Here is a 17204-nt window from a genome sequence, read left to right on the forward strand (position 1 = left end):
CATACATAACAGCGCCATGAGATCCAACAGGGTGATATGTCTGCGCCCAATAAAAACCATTAATAATAATAATAATAATAATACAGGGCTCTCTCAGTCTTCCTAGTTCCACGCTGTTAACTAAATGATCGCAGGGAGTAACCTGGGCCTTGTGTTGGAGTCAATTTATGACTGAGTCAAAACTGCAAGAGTGTCAGGCAGATGGGGCTTAGAGCTGCCAAAGGGCCACCCTGGGGAACCTATGTGGCCAAATGGAAGGCCCATGGGACAAAAACAAGCCAAACACTAAAAGCACCTCCTAGGGGAACAAAAGACAGCCTTTTCAACCGTAAACACAGTACATTATGCACAATAATTACCTTGCATGGTATAAGACACATTTTTGGATTCAGCATTTAATCAAAAGTGCGTATCAGACCCACCAATTAATTGGATATATTGTCTCCCAAGAATCCATCTCCTGGATGACTTTGCACTGTGCTATAGCCAGGGCCACTGGAATTATTACTAGATGCAAATTACAAAACTAGTCTGAAGCAGGCAAGGGTACGGGACAGGAGAGGGGTGTTTGGAAGGGTACATGGGGTGTTTTAATACAAATATATAAAAATAGAAAACAGAATCTACACTCACATGCATACACGCATTCACACACACAGCCAGAGGTATAATGTAGATTAAAGGGAAATTCAAAGTTGTTCCCATAACCCTGTCCTCTATGGAGAGTAAACAATCTGCGCAGATAATTGATGCAAGCTGCGACTGCTGTTTACTTTCCAGCTGAAAGTCAGTAGCAACCAACACACACAAATAAACCGATCAACGGCTGAAAGATTCATCAATAGCCCGCAGACGTCCAAACACAAATGCAAATCCATTCTGCAGATGGGAATTGTTCAGAATGCGTCTGTCTGGTTGCATGAGTGAGCATGATGTAGTGCACTCCTCAGCATGAAGTGAATCGTGATGTGAGGCAATGAAAAACACCAGTATGTGAAACTGCAGAAGTAGTTGCAGGAAAAAAGGACAAATCATTTTCAATACCATCACAGATCGTGCGTGCATATTCACCCAATACTCTTGGGTGCTCGCTGCGAGGTGCTGTCATTCTTTGCATTAACACTCGGAAATATAAGCAACGATATTTCCCTTGAAAAAACATGCAGAACACCGAGGACTCCTGAACGCAAACCATGTCAATTTGAATTGGACATTCGTTCCCAAGTCTGACCTGCGTGACAATGCAGTTGGATGCATGGTTTCGCAAATGACATTGAACCAATTATTTTGATGCATTCCTTACAGTTTTCAAACTGCCTTTTATCGATATGTAAATATAACATAAGCCAACAGGTGACTTGGCATAATGTGCAGACCACTAACAGTGGGGGCAAGCTGCGCGCCACCAGCAACAGTCAAAACCACCACTGCTGTAAGATGTAGCTAGAAACAGGACCAGCACACGTTATTCTCACGATCCAAGCTGCAGAAAGTGACCTAATGACTTCCAGCCACCTCAAATGCACAACTCCTTATTTTAGCGTCTCCTGCCTAAAATTGCCTTTGCTTCAATAGGTCAGTGTGGAAAATGCATCCCTCTTTTTCCCAAACACTCCCACTTTACAGCTTCAAAATGTTGCCATGTACGCAGCCCAGTGTGCCCTTGGTTACTCCTCAGTGCCAATGCTACCCCTGGTTCCTGGCAAAATGAAAGCAGCAGAACAGGCATTGGCAAAGCCAATATGTCTCACCTATGCAAGATCTAACCTCATTTTTTATTTAGGCTGGTTGCATAGCTGCTGTGCAACATGGCTTGAGGTCAAGAAAAAACAAGCATTTGTAATGCAATAGGTCTTGCATTGGCGAGAGTTTAAGCTGTTGGCATTGTAAATGACAATGCTTTTTATTTATCTGTTTTGATAATTGACACATAAATAAAAGCCATTGTCATTTACAATGCCAATAGCTAAAATTTTTGCAAATGTGAGACATATTTAATTTCAAAGAAGCGGCTGCCGTTGTGCCGGGCTGCTTGGAAAGTGAAAGCGCGCATGGCGCTCTGAATGTTGCAGGAGGCTAGGTCGTGCCTGCAGTAGGAGAAATTCATTAAAGAAAATAGTCCTTACAGACTAAATAAGACGTACTGTGTAAAAGAAGTAAAAGGGTCAGTCCTCATGGGAGGTTAAAAATGAAGACAAGGCGGTACTGGAGGGACTAACAAGCCTATTAACGAATCTGAAGCCAGCATTTACAAAGGACAATGACAAGCCAATGAAAAATATGGGCAGAGAGTGGGCAGAGCTTCAACGCCATACTTGAATAGAGGCTTGACCTAAAAAGATGCTATGACTAGGCCAGAGTTGGAGTCATTGTGTTTTTTTCAACTGAAAGAATGTTGCACAGCAGCACGGGAAAGTGGAAGCCAATCAATGGTGAGTAATAAGGGAGCAAAAAGACGGTTTTAAAGTTTTTTTTTGTTAACAAAATATTTCGGCAACAGTGCATGCCTTGTCTCAGGCGAAACCGAAGTAAACAGGACTTCAAGTACCCCGCATGCTCTTCTATGGTTTCCATTCCTTCCTCAAGCAAAGAGTAGGCTTTTGCTGGCTGATGGCAGAGAGCAGAATCAATCCTTCCAAGTCATTAGGGGTCAAAGGGTGGCAGGTCACTTCCACTACCCCTTGTGAGCCACGGAATGCACATTCCAAGTCCTTATGATGGGTAAAGGATCCATAAAACATTCACTTAAGTGTCTTGTACAGTGTGCAAACGTGGCATCTATCTCTGAATGCTCTGGACAAGACACTAAACCATTGACAAATCCATTGCCCTCTTCTACTCCTTTCGAGAATAAAAAAGTCATTTTCCTCTCTAAATTTATACATTAAACAATGGATTAAAAAAAGTAAAAACATCCCCGCTTTTCCTTGTTGACTATATGCCGTCGGCTACAAAATCCTTAGCTCCTCTCAAAAAGAATACTTCAGTGTCCACTCTGCCCTGTACAGGTCTCCTGCATCAACCGTCCCATAATCTACCCTGTGAACAAATCCCTCCCATAGCACCAACACCTCTCAATAAAACTCTCCCAGAACGCAAATTCTGTCAACCCAGTACTTCCACAGCACGCTTCAAACACATCCCTAGCCAATCCTTCCCCCCGCCCCCAACACATTTCTTATAGCTCCACTGCCCAAACCCCATCCAAATCCCCTCTATATACATCCCGCCAAGCCCTACACAGCCCTCCTAGAGACCTATCCCACCAACACATACCTCCAATTACTCCCTCCGCCAATCCCCTTCCACAGCGGTCTTTAAATAAAGCCCTGCTGCATCCCCCACAATACAAGGCTGCATTCCCTTGGTCCTACACTCCCTCAAACAGGACCCTGTATTACTAAAAGGAATAATAATTAAGTCTAGCAGAGGCACAAGTTTGTGGAAAATCAGGGAGGTTGTTTTTTGGAATTCATGCACATTGGAGAGCAAGGTTTTGTCATGTCGATTGTGCAAGGGCAAATAAAAAAAAATGCAACGTTAACTCGCTGATTATTTTGCTGATCATATATTTTTGTGTGGCCCCAGTCTCTGGTGTAATTTTCCATTTCACGTGTTGCGTGTTTCTATCCTGATACCTGAACACAGAAGGTCCCAGTCTGGCACACTCATCATCCTACACCTCAAAATATGACCCGCTCGGACTTCAATCTCCCTTGTGTACTCTCCTAATGCAGAGAAGGGGAACAGGGGCTGCAGTTTTGGGAAGGGGGTGGGGGTTTATATGCTGACAATGCAAGTGGGCGTGCCAACCGACTCCCACTCCCCCTCGCTCTTTCAGGATTATAATAACCATCAACTTTGTTTGTTTCCTTGGTGTGAACAATGACCCCCCCTCAACTTCGTTATATTAGTGCTGTTATACATTTAGTCTAATCAATCAACACCTCGTGGTAACGTAACGGAAGGGTATCTTGGAGCTGAAATAACAGATGATTAAAGTTACCCAATTCAATGGTACTCATTTTGCGGACCTCTGGAGAATGAAAGGCTGACTGGAGACCCAGGATTGGAACCTGTGACCATGAGGTCAAACACAGACCATTTGAGTACGTGCATTAACCCACTGAGCCTCCACATAATAAAGCACATAGTGCAAACTTCCATCTTTTTGCAACATTATGGATCTGAGGTTAAAACTGCTGACATATTTCTTCACACACCATGAACTGTGCACCAGGGCCGGACTGGGAACTGAAAGCAGCCCTGGCAAATTTTGGCAGACCAGCCCCCATAAGGAGCATAACGAGCAAGAGCACCGAGCAAGCAGACCACTGCTAAGGGAGTTGGGAAAAATTTGGAAAACGAAAGGCCAAAACAATGCATTTTTCAATTGACAAAGCCAATAGCTTGTTGTAGGCGTAATGTAACTTGTTGCACTATATATCTGGATACAATGACAGAACCAGCAAAATACCAGTTGGGCAGCACACTATGCTAAGCACAGATGTTTAGCTTTCATGTTTTTAAAGCACACAATTAATTACATCAGCCACACTGCTTTGAGAGACCCGTTTTTCATCCCACTTAAAGTCCTGCCTAACAAGCCTCATCAGATGACGTTTTGCTTGTCCCTGAACCAGAGACTGAAAAGCGCACGGTCATGGTCACTAATCACTTGCTGATTCGTAAGGTGACCCTAGTCAAAAAGGAAGATCATCCTGGAGTGATTCTGTCGTCATTCGATGACTTCAGCCAGCTATTCCTGGGCACGTCATCCCAAGCCATCCTGAAGTCTGCCCATAGGGCCGATTATTTAAATGGGATGACTCTTACTGTAATCACAATAACTACGCTAGGATGGTGTTCTGATGACTTCCACTGGCAGGGAGTGATTACCTTTTACAACTCCACGAATACTATTTGACAACATCAGGATGAGTGCGAATGACTCAAGGATGGGCTCTAGACAATTTAAGGATGACTGTCAATTATTCCAGGATGATCCTATAACCGCTCCAGGATGGAAGTGGATTGCTCTGGAATGATCCCATGACAATTTTTGGATGAGTGTGGATTATTCCTGGATGATCCTATGACAGCTTCAGGATGGCTATTGATTACATCAGAATGGCCCCATTATATTTTCAGTGTTGATTACGCTAGGATGATTTAATGCCAACGCAAAAATGAGCATGGATTACTTTAAATACTCTTGGATTATTTTAAACCAACTGAAGGCTAAGAGTGGATTACTCCCAGATGATCTAATTAATAATTTAGAATCATTAATAAATCATTACAGTTGAATTACACCTTGATAATTCCAAGATAGGAGCAGGTTACTCGACTGCCAGTATTCCCTACTAGTTTAGGACTATGGATTTGCTGGTAGGAAAGCATTTGGCAGACCACCTGTTAGATGTACGTTCCTGTCAAAAACAGGCCACTTTGATGTAATATGCCTTTTTTTACACAATACCAAGAATAGTTTGAAATGCCACAAGTTATAAAGTAAGGCACCGATTTATAAAACCGGTCACTGAACGCAGTGCAGCACCCTAATTGGCTGTGTTGCATAACGGGAGAGAGCAGGGGAGTGGCATGTCTATCCCTCTCTCTAACACCACTGCACTAGAATGCAATGTTGTCTGAGAGTCTAGCCTGGGTTTTGTACTGAAGGGTACCGTTCTGGTACCCCAAAAATACTATGTCTAGACAAACGTGGAACCTTTCCCATTTTTGATGAGTGTTGTACCAAATACCAATTTGATTCGATTTGTAAATCCTGAAAAGGATTTTGATTCAGGTCTGCATTTATAAAACAAGCAAACCAAACACAAAACTTCTCTAAACCTGGTCCTAATTAACAGATGAATTTTCTCCTGCTTTGGAAAGATTACTTTTTAATTCTACAGTGAGAGGTAGATACCTGTTTAAAATAAATCTGAAAAATGCAATTTAGGCTAGGGTTCTGCTGCAGAAATACCACAAGCACCTTCATACAAAAGTAGTGGTCTGCAAGAATGTTATACTTTGAATTCAGATAAGCGCAACAACCAGTAGCGGCTTGCATAGGGCGTGCAACAGGGCGGTGGCACTGGCGGAGAGGGGCAGGGTAGCAACCACGGACATACAACAGAACGAAGGAAAGTAATTACATTCCTCCGTTCCGCGTATGTCCATGTTTGCTACCCTTCCCCTCCCACAGCACGCCCTATACGAGCTGCTAGTGTTTACGCGTGCTGCTACTCCCATACTCCTGACTCACTGGGACTTGCCTTATTTTGAGGTACAGAGCATTATCTGAAGCTGTTTGACATGGTGACCAGTGGCAAAAGACTAAACCAAACAGTGGTGAAATGAAAAATGTTCAAAAGGTATGTGTCAACATGTAATTTTATTTATCGCAAGCACATATTTAGCCCCATGGGGGCCAGGATACCGAACAAGAGCAAAAATCCAGAAAAAAGTCCAGGAAAAAAAGGAGGGAAAAAAAGGCCAGGCTACTGCAACCAGAACAAATTGCTTAACGGAAACCAGCAACTTAGTCGTTTGATTCTAGATTCTGAGTTTTCTTTAATCCTCTCCTAGCATTGCAAATCTTTATCGCCAGCTTCCTTCTCATACTTCTGTAGTCCAGTGATGGCCAGCCGTTGGTACTGCACACAGACTTCATAAACTCTGGAAAAATAAAAAAACATACATCAGTATCATGTTACCACGACTATTTTTAGATTTTAATAGGGCCGAGCTTCCTTTAAAAAGTTTGTTCCATTATTTCATTTAGAGTGCCAGATGAGATATTGTTAGGGTTACAAGGGTTCATAAGTGTAACATTAAGGGCACTTGGTCAAAGAGGCACATGTGGCTAAATAAAAGCTGCAAGCACAGTATTTTATAAGTTCAGTTTGCTATCACCCATTCATCCAGTTTGAGCCCCTCACCTGGACCACAGATTTAGAAATAAAATCACAACTCACGGGTTTGTGCCAGTTTTGAAGCACAAACACAGCACAAATTGTTAATAAATTACAAGACCCCCATTGCTCTTCTTGCTCTTTTGCAGACATCTGTTGAGTAATGATTGAGTCATCTTACCATTATATGATACCAGACCACCCATGCAAACCTTTAACAGTATAATAATGAATTTTGGCAATCCAAGATCGAATGAATGTTACATTGAACAGTTGTAATATCTTACCAAATAATGCATTGACCTTCTCCTCATCAAGGACATCTGTTCCAGCACGAGCCTTCGTTACACCTTTTGTAGTTTCAAGTTCTTTTGGAGAAAAGTATTTCGCTGATACCATTTAGAAAAAAACCTGCACTGTCCCGAGCTGCCTTGGCTTCCTCCAAGAGCTTGTGCGATTTCCGCTTTGGAACGAGAACATCTTTGAACCGTGAAGGATCATTTGAGTCCTTCACCAACTGCTGCATATCAGTCTGCAAAATAACACAACTATTAACTATTTGCCATCATGTTAGGTTACATATTAAAAAATATATATAGGAAGAGTGGTTTTTTGAGTTGGCATCTATACATGGCTAACAATGTAATATTTGCTAGGCTCCCTCCAACAGTACAAAGCAGCCATATTTAAAAACATTGCATGCAGAAAGATATCAAAGTGCCAGAATAGCTTGCAATTATCTCTTGAAAAATATCCTGAATCATTAGACACTGTTTCTTCACTAAAAAAGCAAGAGAAAAAATATATATTAACATATAAACTTCAAAACAGATAACACATTGACCACTTGCAATATATCTTCACACACTAGCCATAATATATAAATAAAGAGGTTTTGATAATAAAGGACAAATGTACAATCTATCCTTAACGAAGTTTTCCTTAATAGACAGTACACATTGTAAGCCTGAACTTGAACCTCCTGAAAAAAGTTGCCTAAATAAAATAGTTTATTCAAAAATGGCTGCCTTATAGTAGTGCCACAAGCTAAATGTTTCAGCCCTTTTCATAAGTGTTATATTTGTCTCTGGAGAGCAATCCAAGGCATATGTGAGGACATGCTTGTTCATTTTTACTGTCCATTATTGGATTAATTAATCACAAATCTAGGTTTTTACTGAAACAGGTTGGTAATTTGTACCATTATCCTGCAGTTGCAAACTTATTATAAAGGTTTACTTATTGTGCTTACCAGATGATTGGAACAGAATCGTAGCTTTAAAATCTCTCTCTTCGGTGATTGTCCGACCAGCTTCATCTAGATTTTCGACCAGCCATTTACAAAGAACTTCCCCGGGATTGTCCAAAAGCAGGAAGTCACCATCTTTTCGAACACACACAGAATGATCACAAGTGAAAAACAGGACGTTGAATGAAACCATGATTATGTCCTTCTAGATATAAAAATCAGGAATTAGTTTGTGTGGTTTAAGTTTCTGAGGTAAAATACAAAGCATATCAAAGTGATTTACAGATTTAATTGGAGAAAAGCACCCCAAAAAGTACACTGACCTGGTGCAATTTCTATCTAATATGCCTAGATTTTGGACTACAAAGAAGTGTTTGGGCATGCACTGAAGGCCATTGAGGAAATTACCAAATAATCAACTTTATTTTTGGAGAGCCAGAGTGTATGCTTAGGTCTTGCTCGGGTAAACAGTGAGCAAGAGCTGGACAGCGCAGGTGCGCCAAAACCTGTAAGTCAGATTGAACTGCCTGTGCTCGAGGAGGTTCAAGGCTACCTTGGCCCGGAACCTAGGATGGGTGCCAAACATGCACGCTTGAATGCTGTGATCGTGGGAATGGGAGGTGATGTTTCAACTTAAAGAAATAGCTAAGCTATGGACTGTCCTAAAACATAGACCCTTTATTTTCTGCTGAACCAACGAGAAAATGATGTTGTAATGGTGAGATGATGCTCACCCACCCGGAATTTGTCCATTCAGAGTTTGAATAAGTAGTGATAGTTACTTTTTAGATAGATTAAGTTAGGGAATTAAGGTATAAAAACCCCTGGTTTTGTCTAGGGGTCGCTTTTTCGATATCTACTGAAGTGCTGCCCGACTGATGACCGATTCCTGGATGTAAGACTCTTATGATTTATTTGTTTGCTTTGCAGGATTGAAGGATAAGATTAGGGTGTTAGGGATGTTAGGAGAGAATGAATTTGGAAATATCTGTTCTTTGCTAAACTTTAACTGATTTCTAAAATAAGCGATTTTTCCTAAGCTCTAAATAAAATGATCATTTTTGAAATAAAGAGAGCGAAGGAGAAAGAGAGAGAGAGAGAGAGCGGGCGAAGGAGAGAGAGAGAGAGGGAAGGAGAGAGGGGAGGGAAGGAGAGAGGGGAGGGAAGGAGAGGAGAGAGGGGAGGGAAGGAGAGGAGAGAGGGGAGGGAAGGAGAGAGGGGAGGGAAGGGAAGGAGAGAGGGGAGGGAAGGGAAGGAGAGAGGGGAGGGAAGGGAAGGAGAGAGGGGAGGGGAGGGAAGGAGAGAGGGGAGGGAAGGGAAGGAGAGAGGGGAGGGAAGGGAAGGAGAGAGGGGAGGGAAGGGAAGGAGAGAGGGGAGGGAAGGGAAGGAGAGAGGGGAGGGAAGGGGAGAGGGGAGGGAAGGGAGGGAAGGAGAGAGGGGAGGGAAGGGGAGAGGGGAGGGAAGGGAAGGAGAGAGGGGAGGGAAGGGAAGGAGAGAGGGGAGGGAAGGGAAGGAGAGAGGGGAGGGAAGGAGAGAGGGGAGGGAAGGAGAGAGGGGAGGGAAGGAGAGAGGGGAGGGGAGGGAAGGAGAGAGGGGAGGGAAGGGAAGGAGAGAGGGGAGGGAAGGGAAGGAGAGAGGGAAGGGAAGGAGAGAGGGGAGGGAAGGAGAGAGGGGAGGGAAGGAGAGAGGGGAGGGAAGGAGAGAGGGGAGGGGAGGGAAGGAGAGAGGGGAGGGAAGGGAAGGAGAGAGGGGAGGGAAGGGAAGGAGAGAGGGGAGGGAAGGGAAGGAGAGAGGGGAGGGAAGGGAAGGAGAGAGGGGAGGGAAGGGAAGGAGAGAGGGGAGGGAAGGGAAGGAGAGAGGGGAGGGAAGGGAAGGAGAGAGGGGAGGGAAGGAGAGAGGGGAGGGAAGGAGAGAGGGGAGGGAAGGAGAGGAAAGGAGAGAGAGCAGGGAAGCGGCTGACTTGAAGAGGACCTGGTCATAGACACAGGGCCTGAGTGCAGACTTTCCATCCTGCTTAACCTAAAATAACTTTTCTCTCTGTAGGTTTCTTTGACATCATGAAAGATGCTCAGCTAAGAAAAAAGTGAACTGGGGAATATTTGTAATGTCCTAGAACCCCTTCTTCACAAAAAGGGTTTTTCACATAGGTTCGTTGTAAAGAGTGTTGGGGCTTGAGGAAGCTTCCATTCACACAATTTTCCAGAGTCACTGCACTTCTGGATCCATAGGAGGCTAAGGGACTTCCTTTTTCATTGAGATGAACATTAACGATGCCCACCCACACATTAAATTTTCATGCAAGATACCAACATAAGTGGATTTCATTAAATTTCATATAATTTTAACTAATTTTCAGAAGGCATACATTTTCACGTTTGCATAGGCCTTATTCTAGAGACCTGGCGAAAGCCAGATAACGGAAGTACGTGCCAGCAGTTCCTGAATTTAGTGCCGAGAACTGACTAGCATCTTTGGCAGGAGGAAAGTCTTTTGTCAACCGCAGTGGCTATACCCTAACAAATATTCACTTTTGAACCGCAACTTCACCTGCTAAAAGGTGCTCATTTGTTTTAACTTGTGTTATTATCAATATTATCACACACTCTAATACCACAAGTCGCGTTTCTACTACATCTCTATTTATACCGATTTGGCCAGAGTCTGTCGTTTCCGCTCTATCGGTATTAGGGGCCATTTTGTTGGCCTTAGTATAGCAGGAGTCTGCAGCCTTCTCAACTAAAATCTGATTGGCAGAAGCGAGGCCTGCATCTCACAGGAGAAGGGAGTGGGTTCTGTGCAAGTCATCCTTCCTATGTTGACGCTCCACCTCCCTGTGTTTTACTGTTCAGAACATTTTCTTCGTTTGCACATTTGCTTTATGCAAATAAAATGTAAAATGCTTTTAGGCATCCATATAGGCAACAACTGATGTTGTATATCTCGGTACTAAAAGTCATGAGAAATAAAATGAAATGAATATGCGACCAGTGTTTCATCATGTTTGCTTTGCATGTTTGTGCGCGATGCTGGTATGATGTGACGTTTTGGTTTCCCCCTGGCAGTTTTAGAGGGAACTGTCCCAGATTATCACAAGACCTTAAACTGTACTTCTTGTCCCCATCTCTCTTGAAGAATCTCATGTGCTTGTGACACGGATACATTTCAGATGAAATGCAGAATGTCACATGCTTTAGAAGACATCATCTCAACATTGTACCCAGCGTTAATTTCCGAACTAACACTAGGCGAAAACTTTAGCTACCTAATACACGGGCAGTCATTTATTTTTCCTTACGGCGAGGAACTTGTTGTAAAACATTTTTTAGGCTTTTTGCACTTTTGCACAACTTACACAGGCACGCTACCACACATACACAAGCTCAAACACAAAAGGTGCATAAACAAGCAGGCATGCTGATGTAGGCAAACATCAAACACACACGCAATCACGCACGCACGCACACTGCAACGCAGGCATTCATTACACTAACACGAAGCACACACCTTTATCTTAGTATTCCGCCCGGTCAGGCGTACACCCTCGGCTCGGAAAAGTGTGCAGCCAACGCATCGGGTGCCACATCAACCAAAGAAATTGTGTTTTTTCCTTTATCTGCACGGAGCTAGGTCGCGGCCCACTTAATGAAAACTTGTGCTTTCCGAAAAATGAGGAAGCTCGTCTGGGACGGAAACTGAGCAGCTGGGACCGAGAGCGGAGGACTGCTGCTCTTTTTTAAAGAAGGCAGCGGCGCTAGAATCGGGGGGGCTGACCCAGCCGCGTGCAGATCCGTGGAGCTTGCCCCGATGGACTAACAACTACGTTGCAGCTGCAGCACTTACCGGAGTATACACGCTGGAATCGATGAACTTGTGATGCTTTGGAAGTGGAGCTGGAAAAATAAAAAGACCGATCCATCGTCCATTATGGCCATTGCGCACACGGTATTCGTTCTTGCCGCAGACCAATGACGTCACTTCCGGCGCTCCCGGATGTGCGTAGGCTTTTGCAAGAGGAATCCACCGGCTTCAGGATATGCAAAGCTGGTGAGAGAGCTGCTCTCCATTGGCATTGTGTTCGAGGCAGTTGTGCTTTTTATAAATGTATTTTAGTATTGGTCATAGCTGCCAAGGTTTCCGATTGGTTATGTGTGACATTTTCATAATTTCAGTGCAATTATGAGTGACATTCAACGATGATGAGTGACACTTTCTCGTAAGCAAAATTAAGCAATGAAGACGAAGGAAGAGAAGGGGTTGGAGCCCAAGTCTGGCATGTGACACGTGTCACTCTGTCATGTGGCATATGCCACATCTGATGTGACATATGCCATAGATTTTCTACTTTGTCTTTCATTATTATCAGTTGAGCATTTCCAAAGGACTATGTTTCACTCTGCTAAAATAAATAAATTGTGGAATTTAGAAATAAAATAAAAAAAAAAAGATTTTCCCCAGCTGGGGTTTGAACCCTGGTCAAAACTCACTCAAAGCCCCTGTGAAGTAACAGTGAGCCATCTGTTCTGTTGAAATTTCCCCAGCCAAAGGCATTTATGCCATAGAATAATGATGTCGTTCCTTCCTCTGTTTCTATTGTCTTTGGACTTTAGATACCAGAAATCTTCTCTCGATTTACATTCTTTAAATACAAATAGCCCTTCCTTTCATACAGTCTGCCACTAGCCCCATGCATTTATTATTGTTACACAATCATCCCCACATTCTCATTCCACTAAATAAGTGATTTCTTTCATAGCAAACCTGTCCCCCCTATCCACATGCCACCCAGCATGCCATCAATGCCTCACATGCACTATGACTAAGGAGGCCATAGTTCTCCCAGACACTGCTGGGGGGTGATTTACAAAGATATAAAAGGATGTCGTCAGCTTAGAGCGAAATGCGATCCTCAAACTCCGGGGTCCAGCTAATACCCCTCATCGAGGGCTGCCAACGCAGCCAGGCAGCGAGCGGTTCCAAGGCCAGAGCAAAGAGGAGAGGGGACAACGGGCATCCCTGTCGCGTGCCTCTCCCCAGTACAAAGGGGCCAGAGACTTTGCCATTCACCACTCCCTGGGCCAGCGGCTCCTCGTATAACAGTTTTACCCATCTTATAAATCCCGGGCCGAAACTAAACCCTGCGAGCGCGGCCCAAAGGTATGGCCACTCCACCGTATCGAAGGCCATCGTTGCATCCAGGGATGCCAAGATGGCCGGCTCACGTATGGACGCCACTCTTGCGAGGACTCCATAGAGACGCCGCATGTTGAGTGTGGTATTGCGATGTGGAATAAAGCCGGACTCATCAGGATGTACTAAATCACCAATGACTGTTATCAGGCGATTCACCAGAACCTTAGCCAGAATCTTAGGCTCGGCGTTCAAAAGTGAAATGGGCCTATAGGATGTACAATGTTCTCGCGGCTTTCCCTCTTTGTGGATAACTACAATGTTTACGAGCCTTTGATCACGGGGGGGAGGCCCTCATCACGCGATTCAAGAAACATAGCCCGGCGATATGGCGCTATCTTGTCGGGTCTTAGTTTGTAAAGTTCAATGGGGAGGCCGTTTGGTCCCATCGCTTTGACTGAACGCACTGAACGGATCGCCAGCGCAATCTCATCAGCAGTCAAGTTCAAGTTCAGGTATTTGTATAGCGCACTACTCACCCAGAGGGTCTCAAGGCGCTAGGGGAAGGGGTTAACTTATTTGTCGAATAGCCAGGTTTTCAGTTATTTTCTGAATGAGATGTGGTTCTGATTAAGGCGGAGGTGGGTGGGGAGTGAGTTCCAGGTCTTGGCAGCCAGGAAGGAGAAGGATCTGCCACCCATGGTGGATTTCCGGATGCGCGGGACTGCGGCGAGGGCTTGGTTGGACGATCTTAGTTGGCGGGTGGGTTTGTAGAAGGACAATCGAGTGTTGAGGCATTCGGGTCCTAGATTTTAGAGGGCCTTGTGTGTGTGGGTGAGAAGGCGGAAGGTAATTCTTTTGTTGACGGGAAGCCAGTGGAGGTCTTTTAGATGTCCGGTGATGTGATCTTGGCGCGGGATGTCTAATATGAGTCTCGCTGACGCGTTTTGGATGCGCTGGAGTTTTTTCTGTAATTTTGTTGTGATTCCGGCGTAAAGTGTGTTACCATAATCCAGTCGACTCGTGACCAGTGCGTGGGTGACAGTCTTTCTTGTCTCGAGGGGGATCCAGCGGAAGATCTTTTTGAGGATGCGAAGTACGTTGAAGCAGGAGGACGAGACGGCGTTGACTTGTCTGGACATCGAGAGAGAGGAGTCTAGGATGAAGCCAAGGTTACGTGCATGGTCTGTGGGAGTGGGTGCTATGCCCAGAGCTGAAGGCCACCAGGATTCGTCCCAAGCTGAGGGTGAAGGTCCTAGGATGAGCACCTCCGTTTTGTCTGAGTTGAGTTTTAGGCGGCTCTGTTTCATCCATTCGGCAACTTCTTTCATGTCTTCGTGAAGATTGGTTTTGGCGGTGTTGCGGTCTTTGGTGAGGGAAAGGATTAGCTGGGTGTCGTCGGCGTAAGAGATGATGTTGAGGTTGTGTTGACGCGCGATGGAGGCGAGAGGACTCATGTAGACGTTGAAGAGGGTGGGACTGAGTGAGGATCCTTGAGGTACGCCGCAGATGACTTCGGTGGCCTCTGAGTAGAATGGGGGAAGTCGGACTCTTTGAGTTCTCCCAGCGAGGAATGAGATGATCCAGTCCAAGGCTTTTCCTTGTATGCCGATGTTGCTGAGTTGATGTATAAGGGTGCTGTGGCAGACGGTGTCGAAAGCGGCGGAAAGGTCGAGTAGGATGAGGGCCACTGTTTCTCCGTTGTCCAGGAGTGCTCGGATGTCGTCGGTCGCTGCAATGAGGGCGGTTTCGGTGCTGTGTTTGGCTCGAAACCCAGATTGAGATGGATCGAGGGAGTTGTTGGATTCAAGGAAGGTGGTGAGCTGGTTGTTGACGGCTTTCTCGATGACTTTGGACGGGAAAGGTAGGAGGGATATGGGTCGGTAGTTTTTCAGTTCTGAAGGGTCCGCTGTGGGTTTCTTCAGAAGGGCGCTGAGTTTGGCGTGTTTCCAGCTCTCTGGAAAGGTGGCAGAGTTGAAAGAGCAGTTGATGACATCGCGGAGTTGGGGTGCGATGATGGAATCAGCTTTGTTGAAGATGTGGTGGGGACAGGGGTCAGAAGGCGAGCCAGAGTGGATTGAGTTCATGAGGTGAGTGGTGTCTTCAGTGGTGATTGGGTTCCAGGCGCTGAGGATGTTAGTTGGAGGAGTAGGATCTGAAGGGGTGGGGCGGATTGATCGCTGGGAGAGTTCTCGAAGCTGTTGTGGATGTCGGAAATTTTGTTGTAGAAGAAGGAGGATAGCGCATTGCAGAGGTCTTGGGAGGGGGTGATGTCGTTAGTTGCTGCGGTGGGGTTGGTGAATTCTTTGACGATATTGAAGAGTTCCTTGCTGTTATGAGTGTTGTTGTCAAGACGATCCTTGAGTGCTGATTTCTTGGCGGATCGGATCAGTTGGTGGTGTTTGCGGGTGGCTGTCTTGAGGGAGGCCATGTTGTCTGAGGTTGGGTATTTTCTCCAGTTCTTCTCTATGGTGCGGCATAGCTTCTTGGATATTTTAAGTTCGTCATTGAACCAGGGAGCTTTTTTGCTGGCTGATTTCATCTGGTGCTTTTCCAGGGGTGCTAATTAGTCCGCACTGAGGGTAATCCAATGCCTGAGGTTTGTGGCCGCTTGGTCTGGGTCCAATGAGAGGGTGGGAGGGTTTTGGCTGAGTGATGTGAGGAGTTGGTCGGTGGTGATTTTGTTCCAGTTTCTCAGAGGAATCGGTTGTGGACGGTTGTGGGTCAGGGTGGTTTTGTAGCTGAAGTGAACACAACTGTGATCCGTCCAGTGGAGAGCTGTAGTGTGATCGAAGGAGATGTGTTTGCTGGAGGTGAAGATAGGGTCGAGCGTGTGTCCGGCTGTGTGAGTGGGGGTGTCAACAAGTTGTTTGAATCCGAGATTGGCCAGGTTGTCCAGAAGGGTGGTGGTGTTGTTGTCGTGTTTGTTTTCAAGGTGGTAGTTGAAGTCTCCTAGAAGAATGTAGTTTTCGGAGGTGAGGGCGTGTGGGCTGACGAAGTCTGTGATGTCATCGCTGAATTGAGTGCGGGTGCCTGGAGGCCTGTAAATGAGGGTGCCTCTAAGTGTGGTCCTGGGGTCGGTGTGGATCTGGAAGTGGAGGTGTTCGGCGGTTGCAAGATTGTCGTCGGAGCTGGTTGTGATTTTGATGGTGTTTCTGTGGACGATGGCGATGCCTCCTCCTGTTTGATTGATGCGGTCTTTTCGGATAATTTTGTAAGCGTCCGGTATGGCTATGGCGATGTCGGGAGCAGATGATGTGTTCATCCATGTTTCAGTAAGGAAGGCGATGTCAGGTGACGCAGTGTCGATTAGGTCCCAGAGTTCTGTTGCATGTCTGTGGACCGAGCGGGTGTTGAGCAGGATGCAATTAAGGCGGTTGGAGTTGTGTTTGGAGGACGTGGATTTGGTGAGGGTCCTGAAGCAGTTGAACTTGCAGGAGAGGCAGGCGAATGGGCCGTGAGTACGTCCTGGAGTGGCTTCGCAGCATAGAGGAGTACGTCCGGGGTTGAGGGCAAGGAGAGTAGCGGCATCATATGTGATTCTAGAGGGTTGGGAGCGGCGGGGGCCAGGGGGACAGGCGCTGGGCGCGGTCAAGGCGCGGACGGGCGCAGCTAAATGGCGTAACGCCTTTACAAAAACGCTGTTCACGAAAGCTATAAAAAACATACCACATGGCACTAAAATAACGACCTCACTAACTAAAAGAAGCAATACTGAATTTTACATTACTCTGTATAAAACGGGAATAGTTCTGATACAAGCAGCTAACAGAGAACTCGAGAAATTTAAGATAACTTTCCAAACCCTAAAGGAATCCATAGAAGGTACAAGCCACCAACAACACATGACCCCACCAGATGTCACCCCCGACTTCAACGACCCTACCACTAGTAACTCAAACCAAACG

General features: G+C 45.4%; 1 protein-coding gene and 1 long non-coding RNA gene across 2 annotated transcripts in view; one reads left to right on the forward strand and one right to left on the reverse strand.

Annotated features, from left to right (window-relative positions):
• The window catches only part of LOC144768685 (uncharacterized), a 9047330-nt gene that overhangs the window by 424984 nt on the left and 8605142 nt on the right, over nt 1-17204 (forward strand). The window lies entirely within an intron of this gene.
• LOC144766848 (uncharacterized) lies at nt 6382-12125 on the reverse strand. The gene is made up of 4 exons (XR_013597956.1): nt 12010-12125; nt 8173-8374; nt 7208-7452; nt 6382-6684 (listed from the first exon to the last, which is right to left on the reverse strand). It is a non-coding gene; the product is annotated as an uncharacterized LOC144766848 (long non-coding RNA).

The sequence above is a fragment of the Lissotriton helveticus genome, chromosome 7 (genome assembly GCF_964261635.1).
Source record: "Lissotriton helveticus chromosome 7, aLisHel1.1, whole genome shotgun sequence".
NCBI classification, from domain to species: domain Eukaryota; kingdom Metazoa; phylum Chordata; class Amphibia; order Caudata; family Salamandridae; genus Lissotriton; species Lissotriton helveticus.